The sequence below is a fragment of the Rutidosis leptorrhynchoides genome, chromosome 3, assembly GCF_046630445.1.
Source record: "Rutidosis leptorrhynchoides isolate AG116_Rl617_1_P2 chromosome 3, CSIRO_AGI_Rlap_v1, whole genome shotgun sequence".
Lineage (NCBI taxonomy): Eukaryota > Viridiplantae > Streptophyta > Magnoliopsida > Asterales > Asteraceae > Rutidosis > Rutidosis leptorrhynchoides.
Genome location: NC_092335.1, coordinates 609508456 through 609519115, shown reverse-complemented (window position 1 = coordinate 609519115; position 10660 = coordinate 609508456).

The window sequence follows — 10660 nt, the reverse complement described above, 5'->3', positions numbered from 1 at the left end:
ACCCTGTATAGCTAACTCCAACATTACTGCATATAGAGTGTCTATGGTTGTTCCAAATAATATATATACATGGGTCGATATGATATGTCAAAACATTTGCATACGTGTCTATGGTATTCCAAGATTACATAATATATTAGAATACATGTATAATACAATATAAGTTAGCTAGGATATGATTTGTATAGATTTGTTAAACATTTCCCGTAGCTAAAAAGATCAAAAATATCCAATCTTGTTTTACCCATAACTTCTTCATTTTAAATCTGTTTTGAGTGAATAAAATTGCTATGGTTTTATATTGAACTCTTTTTTATGAATCTAAACATAAAAAGTATAGGTTTATAGTCGGAAATATAAGTTACAAGTCGTTTTTGTAAAGGTAGTCATTTCAGTCGAAAAAACGACGTCTAGATGACCATTTTAGAAAACATACTTCTACTTTGAGTTTAACCTTGATTTTTGGATATAGTTTCACGTTCATATGAAAATTCATTTTCCCAGAAGAACAACTTTTAAATCAAAGTTTATCATAGTTTTTAATTATCCAAACCAAAACAGCCCCCGGTTTCACTACGACGGCGTATATCCGATTTTATGGTGTTCATCGTATTTCCAGGTTTTAAATCATTAAGTTAGAATATTATATAGATATAGAACATGTGTTTAGTTGATTTTAAAAGTCAAGTTAAAAGGATTAACTTTTGTTTGCGAACAAATTTAGAATTAACTAAACTATGTTCTAGTGATTACAAGTTTAAACCTTCGAATATGATAGCTTTATATGTATGAATCGAATGATGTTATGAACATTATTACTACCTCAAGTTTTCTGGATAAAACTACTGGAAATGAGAAAAATGGATATAGCTACAAAGGATCCTTGGATGGCTTGAAAGTTCTTGAAACAGAATCATGACACGAAAACAGTTCAAGTAAGATTTTCACTCGAAATAAGATTGTTATAGTTGTAGAAATTGAATCAAAGTTTGAATATGAATATTACCTTGAATTAGAAAGATAACCTACTATAAATAACAAAGGTTCCTTGATCTTAGATGATTACTTGGAATGGATTAGAAAGCTTGGAAGTAGACTTGCAAACTTGGAAGTATTCTTGATTTTTATGAAACTATACTTATGGAATTTATGAAGAACACTTAGAACTTGAAGATGGAACTTGAGAGAGATCAATTAGATGAAGAAAACTGAAGAATGAAAGTGTTTGTAGGTGTTTTTGGTCATTGGTATATGGATTAGATATAAAGGATATGTAATTTTATTTTCATGTAAATAAGTCATGAATGATTACTCATATTTTTGTAATTTTATGAGATATTTCATGCTAGTTGCCAAATGATAGTTCCCACATGTGTTAGGTGACTCACATGGGCTGTTAAGAGCTGATCATTGGAGTGTATATACCAATAGTACATACATCTAAAAGCTGTGTATTGTACGAGTACGAATACGGGTGCATACGAGTAGAATTGTTGATGAAACTGAACGAGGATGTAATTGTAAGCATTTTTGTTAAGTAGAAGTATTTTGATAAGTGTCTTTAAATCTTTCAAAAGTGTATGAATACATATTAAAACACTACATGTATATACATTTTAACTGAGTCGTTAAGTCATCGTTAGTCGTTACATGTAAATGTTGTTTTGAAACCTTTAGGTTAACGATCTTGTTAAATGTTGTTAACCCATTGTTTATTATATCAAATTAGATGTTAAATTGTTACATTATCATGATATTATGATATATAATATATCTTAGTATGATATATATACAGTTAAATGTCGTTACAACGATAATCGTTACATATATGTCTCGTTTCGAAATCATTAAGTTAGTAGTCTTATTTTTACATATGTAGTTCATTGTTAATATACTTAATGATATATTTACTTATCATTTAACATAATTAACCAAGTGTAACAATATCTTAATATGATTCATATGTACCTAGTAAGACGTTGTTATAACGATAATCGTTATATATATCGTTTTCGAGTTTCTTAAATTAATAGTCTCATTTTTATGTATATAACTCATTATTAAAATACCTAATGAGATACTTACTTATAATAAAATCACATTAACTATATATATAACCATATATATGTCATCGTATAGTTTTTACAAGTTTTAACGTTCGTGAATCACCGGTCAACTTGGGTGGTCAATTGTCTATATGAAAGCTATTTCAATTAATCATGTCTTAACAAGTTTGATTGCTTAACACGTTGGAAATATTTAGTCATGTAAATATCAATCTCAATTAATATATATAAACATGGAAAATTTCGGGTCACTACAGTACCTACCCGTTAAATAAATTTCGTCCCGAAATTTTAAGCTGTTGAAGGTGTTGACGAATCTTCTGGAAATAGATGCGGGTATTTCTTCTTCATCTGATCTTCACGCTCCCAGGTGAACTCGGGTCCTCTACGAGCATTCCATCGAATCTTAACAATCGGTATCTTGTTTTGCTTAAGTCTCTTAACCTCACGATCCATTATTTCGACGGGTTCTTCAATGACTGAAGTTTTTCATTGATTTGGATTTCGTCCAATGGAATAGTGAGATCTTCTTTAGCAAAAAATTTCTTCAAATTCGAGACGTGGAAAGTGTTATGTACAGCCGCGAGTTGTTGAGGTAGCTCCAGTTGGTAAGCTACTGGTCCGGCACGATCTATAATCTTGAATGGTCCAATGTACCTTGGATTTAGTTTCCCCCGTTTACCAAATCGAACAACGCCTTTCCAAGGTGAAACCTTAAGCATGACCATTTCTCCAATTTCAAACTCTATATCTTTTTTTTACTGTCCGTGTAGCTCTTTTGTCGACTCTGGGCGATTTTCAATCGTTGTTGAATTTGGATGATTTTCTCGGTAGTTTCTTGTATTATCTCCAGACCCGTAATCTGTCTATCCCCCACTTCATTCCAACAAATCGGAGACCTGCACTTTCTACCATAAAGTGCCTCAAACGACGCCATCTCAATACTAGAATGATAACTGTTGTTGTTGGAAAATTCTGCTAACGGTAGGTGTCGATCCCAACTGTTTCCGAAATCAATAACACATGCTCGTAGCATGTCTTCAAGCGTTTGTATCGTCCTTTCACTCTGCCCATCAGTTTGTGGATGATAGGCAGTACTCATGTCTAGACGAGTCCCCAATGCTTGTTGCAATGTCTGCCAGAACCTTGAAACAAATCTACCATCCCTATCAGAGATAATAGAGACGGGTATTCCATGTCTGGAGACAACCTCCTTCAAATACAATCGCGCCAACTTCTCCATTTTGTAATCTTCTCTCATTGGCAGGAAGTGTGCTGACTTGGTGAGACGATCAACTATTACCCAAATAGTATCATAACCACTTGCAGTCCTTGACAATTTAGTAATGAAATCCATGGTAATGTTTTCCCATTTCCATTCCGGGATTTCAGGTTGTTGTAGTAGACCTGATGGTTTCTGATGTTCAGCTTTGACCTTAGAACACGTCAAACATTCTCCTACATATTTAGCAATATCGGCTTTCATACCCGGCCACCAAAAGTGTTTCTTGAGATCTTTATACATCTTCCCCGCTCTGAGATGTATTGAATATCTGGTTTTATGTACTTTTTTAAGTACCATTTCTCTCACATCTCCAAACCTTGGTACCCAAATTCTCTCAGCCCTATATCGGGTTCCGTTTTCCCTAATATTAATATGTTTCTCTGATCCTTTGGGTATCTCATTCTTCAACTTTCCTTCTTTTACAACCCCCTGTTGCGCCTCCTTTATTTGAGTAGTAAGGTTAGTACGAATAATTATATTCATAGCTTTTACCCGTATAGGTTCTCTGTCCTTTCTACTCAAAGTGTCGGCTACCACATTCGCCTTCCCCGGGTGGTATCGAATCTCAAAATCATAATCATTCAACAGTTCAATCCACCTGCGTTGTCTCATATTCAGTTGCTTCTGATTAAATATATGTTGGAGACTTTTGTGGTCGGTATATATAATACTTTTGACCCCATATAAATAATGCCTCCAAGTCTTTAATGCAAAAACAACAGCACCCAATTCCAAATCATGAGTTGTATAATTTTGCTCGTGAATCTTCAATTGTCTAGATGCATAAGCAATCTCCTTCGTTCATTGCATTAATACACAACCGAGACCTTGCTTTGATGCGTCACAATAAATCACAAAATCATCATTCCCTTCAGGCAATGACAATATAGGTGCCGTAGTTAGATTTTTCTTCAATAACTGAAATGCCTTCTCTTGTTCATCCTTCCATTCAAATTTCTTCCCTTTATGCGTTAATGCAGTCAAGGGTTTTAATATTTTGGAGAAATCTTGGATGAATCTTCTGTAGTAACCAGCCAATCCTAAAAATTGACGTATATGCTCCGGAGTTTTTGGGGTTTCCCACTTTTCAACGGTTTCGATCTTTGCCGGGTCCACCTGGATACCTTCTTTGTTCACTATGTGACCGAGAAATTGAACTTCTTCCAACCAAAATGCACACTTTGAAAACTTAGCGTACAGTTTTTCTTTCCTCAATACTTCTAGCACTTTTCTCAAATGTTCTTCGTGCTCTTGATCATTCTTTGAGTAAATAAGTATGTCATCGATGAAAACAATGACAAACTTGTCAAGATATGGCCCACACACTCGGTTCATAAGGTCCATGAACACAGCTGGTGCGTTAGTCAATCCAAACGGCATAACCATAAACTCGTAATGACCATAACACATCCTAAAAGCAGTTTTTGGAATATCATTCTCCTTTACTCGCATTTGATGATATCCAGAACGTAAATCGATTTTCGAATAAACCGACGAGCCTTGTAGTTGATCAAATAAGTCGTCAATTCTCGGTAGTGGATAACGGTTTTTGATGGTAAGTTTATTCAACTCTATGTAGTCAATACACAACCTAAATGTACCATCCTTCTTCTTGACAAACAAAACAGGAGCTCCCCATGGTGATGTACTTGGTCGAATGAAATCACGTTCTAATAGTTCTTGTAGTTAGCTTTGCAGTTCTTTCATCTTGCTGGGTGCGAGTCTGTAAGGAGCACGAGCTATTGGTGCAGCTCCTGGTACAAGATCTATTTGAAATTCAACAGATCGATGTGGAGGTAGTCCCGGTAATTCTTTCGGAAATACATCGGGAAATTCTTTTGCGACGGGAACATCATTGATGCTCTTTTATTCAGTTTGTACTTTCTCGACGTGTGCTAGAATAGCATAGCAACCTTTTTTTATTAGTTTTTGTGCCTTCAAATTACTAATAAGATGTAGCTTCGTGTTTTCCTTTTCTCCATACACCATTAAGGGTTCTCCTTCTTCTCGTACAATGCGAATTGCATTTTTGTAACATACGATCTCTGCTTTCATCTCCTTCAGCCAGTCCATGCCAACTATTACATCAAAACTCCCTAACTGTACTGGTATCAAATCAATCTTAAATATTTCGCTACCCAGTTTAATTTCTCGATTCCGACATATATAATCTGCTGAAATTAATTTACCGTTTGCTAATTCGAGTAAAAATTTACTATCCAACGGCATCAATGGACAACTTAATTTAGCACAAAAATCTCTACTCATATAGCTTCTATCCGCACCCGAATCAAATAAAACGTAAGCAGATTTATTGTCAATAAGAAACGTACCCGTAACAAGCTCCGGGTCTTCCTGTGCCTCTACCGCATTAATATTGAAAACTCTTCTGCGACCTTGTCCATTCGTGTTCTCCTGGTTCGGGAAATTTCTAATAATGTGGCCCAGTTTTCCACATTTATAACAAACTACATTGGCATAACTTGCTCCAACACTACTTGCTCCGCCATTACTCGTTCCGACATCATTTGTTCCTTTCGTTCTGTTAACCCCTGGTCCGTAGACCTCACACTTCGCCGCGCTATGACCATTTCTTTTACACTTGTTGCAAAATTTGGTGCAGAACCCCGAGTGATACTTTTCACACCTTTGGCATAGCTGCTTCTGATTGTTGTTGTTGTTGTGGTTGTTATTGTTATTGGGATGATTGTTGTAGTTGTTGTTGTTATTGTTGTTGTTGTGTCGTTTTTTGTAGTTGCGATTGATGTTGCGATTGTTGGGATAGTTGTTGTTGTTTTGGTGACTCTTATCACCGTTTTCCTCCCACTTTCTTTTGACTAACTTCACGTTGACCTCTTCGGCCGCCTGTTCTTTAATTCTTCCCTCAATCTGGTTCACTAGTTTGTGAGCCATTCTACATGCCTTTTGTATGGAGGCAGGCTCGTGTGAACTTATATCTTCTTGGATTCTCTCCGATAACCCTTTCACAAACGCGTCGATCTTCTCTTCCTCATCTTCGAACGCTCTCGAACACAATAGGCACAATTCTGTGAATCGTCTTTCATACGAAGTAATATCGAACCCCTGTATTCGTAACCCTCTAAGTTCTGACTTGAGCTTATTGACCTCGGTTCTGGGACGGTACTTCTCGTTCATCAAGTGCTTGAATGCTGACCACGGTAGCGCGTAAGCAGCATCTTGTCGCACTTGCTCTAGATAGGTATTCCACCATGTTAACGCAATACCTGTGAAGGTATGCGTAGCGTACTTCACTTTATCTCTTTCAGCACACTTACTTATGGCAAACACCGATTCAACTTTCTCGGTCCACCGTTTCAATCCGATTGGTCCTTCGGTCCTATCAAATTCTGAAGGTTTGCAGGCAGTGAATTCCTTGTAGGAGCATCCTACACGATTTCTTGCGCCGTTAGCTGTATTGCTAGATTCAGAGTTATGGCCTGTACTGCGGCTATGTTTGAAGCAAGAAAGGCACAAAATTCCTCTTCGCTCATATTCAAGGTGTGTCGAGTAGTCGGTGCCATTTCCTTCAAAATAGTCAAATGAAACAATTTAATCATAAAGAATATTAAGAGTAGTCAATAGTATCTCGTAGCATAATATGAACTCATTTATAAAAGCTTTTTCTTCATATTAGCGTTTTATAAGTTTAAATTCGGGTACTACCTACCCGTTAAGTTCATACTTAGTAGCTAATATACAATTCAACTACTACAATTCCATATGAAAAACTGATTATAATAATATATCACATATAAATATTCTTCAAACTTACAACTTCGCTATATTACATATAACATGAAATATAGTACACTATGATACATGATAGTTTTGAAGATAAATCTAGTTAATACGCAAGTTGTTCAGCAAAGGAAATAAAGACACGTAATTCATAAGTCCAGAAACAAGCCATGCATTCTGGTTTTACTAAGACGACTTCCCATCCTTGGTCTTGTGAAAAATAACCGTTATGACCATTAGCTAGGCAGCGTGTTGTAATGTCATCAAAAGGACGAGGGTTTCGTAATGTCCAACAGCCCCGTAGTAATCTAAAAACCTTATTTCTCACCCCAACTACTGAATCCGTCACTTGTGGGAAAGTTTTATTTAAAAGCTGCAATCCGTTGTTCTTTTTCTCACTTTGGTAAGAAGCGAACATCACTAACCCATAAGCATAGCATGCTTCTTTATGTTGCATGTTAGAAGCTCTTTCTAATTCACGAAATCCTATGTTGGGATATGTTGAGTTAAAATAGGTTCTTAACCCGTAGCGTAAAATTGCATTTGGGTTCCCCGCATTTAACGCTTTAAAGAAAACACGGCGTAACTTAAAGTCTCCCCAATGTGATAAACCCCACCTATCAAAGGAAAGCTTTTTATAAACTAAGGCATTTCTGGAAAGTCTTTCAAATGTTTGACAAGTTAATTTCGCCATAACTAAATGTGCTGATGAATTCTGACCGACTTTAGACAAGATTTCCTCAATCATATCCTCTGGTAGGTCTTCTAAAATATTCGGTTGTCTACCCTTAACGTCCATTTTGTTTTTATACTGTAAAATAGACAAGGATTAGATTCGTAAAAACAAACAATACAAGCAATTTTTACATAGAACATAAAAGTACAAGCACACTACAATACATTTATTACACAACATGCTCACACCCCTCTAATCTGAATCATTGGTTTCTTCTTCTTCGGACTTGGTTCTTTTTCCTAATCTTCTAGGGATATATGATGTTCCTCTAATACGAGTCGTCGTTTTCCACATTGGTTTAGAAAAACCTGGTGGTTTAGAGGTTCCCGGGTTATTGTCACGATATTGAAAATACGGGTGTTGACGGTACATATAAAGTTCATCGGGGTCGGAATCAGATTTCTCTATTTTGATGCCTTTTCTCTTATTATTTTCTTTTGCCTCATTAAATTGGGTCGGGGTAATTTCTATAACATCATCGGAATCCTCATCAGGATCCGATTCATCGGAAAATTGGTAATTTTCCCAATATTTTGCTTCTTTAGCGGAAACACCATTGACCATTATTAACTTTGGTCCATTAGTTGAGGATTTTCTTTTATTTGATCGGTTTTCTGTGGTTCCTACTATTCCCCCTCCGGAACCTCTTCTTCTTCCGGTTCCTCTTCTTCTGGTTCCTCTTCTTCCGGTTCCGTTTCCTCTTCTTCCGGTTCTTCGGGAACTTGTGAATCTTGCCAATATATATTCGACTCTTCGTATTATTAGGTGAGTCAATGGGATTTGTGCTAGAGGTAGACATCTATCACACAATATCAAACATGTTAAGAGATTAATATATCACATAATATTTACATGTTAATAATATATAGTTTCCAACAAAAATGTTAAGCAATCATTTTTAAAGAAAACACGGTCGAATTCCAGACTCACTAATGCATCCTAACAAACTCGATAAGACACACTAATGCAAATTTTCTGGTTCTCTAAGACCAACGCTCGGATACCAACTGAAATGTCCTGTTCATATAGATTATAAACGTTCCATATTAATTGATTTCGTTGCTAGGTTTTGACCTCTATATGAGACGTTTTTCAAAGACTGCATTCATTTTTAAAACAACCATAACCTTTATTTTATCAATAAAGGTTTTAAAAACATTACGTAGATTATCAAATAATGATAATCTAAAATATACGGTTTACACACGGCCATTACATAATGTTTCACAATAGAAATATATTACATTGACATATGTTTCTTGAATGCAGTTTTTACATAATATCATACAAACATGGACTCCAAATCTTGTCCTTATTTTAGTATGCAACAGCGGAAGCTCTTAGTATTCACCTGAGAATAAACATGCTTTAAACGTCAACAAAAATGTTGGTGAGTTATAGGTTTAACCTATATATATCAAATCGTAACAATAGACCACAAGATTTCATATTTCAATACACATCCCATACATAGAGATAAAAATTATTCATATGGTGAACACCTGGTAACTGACATTAACAAGATGCATATATAAGAATATCCCCATCATTCCGGGACACCCTTCAGATATGATATAAATTTTGAAGTACTAAAGCATCCGGTACTTTGGATGGGGTTTGTTAGGCCCAATAGATCTATCTTTAGGATTCGCGTCAATTAGGGTGTTTGTTCCCTAATTCTTAGATTACCAGACTTAATAAAAAGGGGCATATTCAATTTCGATAATTCAACCATAGAATGCAGTTTCACGTACTTGTGTCTATTTTGTAAATCATTTATAAAATCTGCATGTATTCTCATCCCAAAAATATTAGATTTTAAAAGTGGGACTATAACTCACTTTCACAGATATTCCTTCCTCGAAAATAAGACTTGGCCACGGATCGATTCACGAACCTATACAAATATGTACATATATAGCAAAGTATGATCAAAATATAATTACAACTATTTTTATTATGTTTTAAAGATTTGAGTGTATTAAGTCAGCTGTCCTCGTTAGTAACCTACAACTAGTTGTCCACAGTTAGATGTACAGAAATAAATCGATATATATTATCTTGAATCAATCCACGACCCAGTGTATACACGTCTCAGGCTAGATCATAACTCAAAGTATATATATTTTTGGAATCAACCTCAACCCTGTATAGCTAACTCCAACATTACTGAATATAGAGTGTCTATGGTTGTTCCAAATAATATATATACATGGGTCGATATGATATGTCAAAACATTTGCATACGTGTCTATGGTATCCCAAGATTACATAATATATTAGTATACATGTATAATACAATATAAGTTAGCTAGGATATGATTTTTATAGATTTGTTAAACATTTCCCGTAGCTAAAAAGATCAAAAATATCCAATCTTGTTTTACCCATAACTTCTTCATTTTAAATCCGTTTTGAGTGAATCAAATTGCTATGGTTTCATATTGAACTATATTTTATGAATCTAAACAGAAAAAGTATAGGTTTATAGTCGGAAATATAAGTTACAAGTCGTTTTTGTAAAGGTAGTCATTTCAGTCGAAAGAACGACGTCTAGATGACCATTTTAGAAAACATACTTCCACTTTGAGTTTAACCTTGATTTTTGGATATAGTTTCATGTTCATATGAAAATTCATTTTCCCAGAAGAACAACTTTTAAATCAAAGTTTATCATAGTTTTTAATTATTCAAACCAAAACAGCCCCCGGTTTCACTACGACGGCGTATATCCGATTTTATGGTGTTCATCGTGTTTCCAAGTTTTAAATCATTAAGTTAGAATATTATATAGATATAGAACATGTGTTTAGT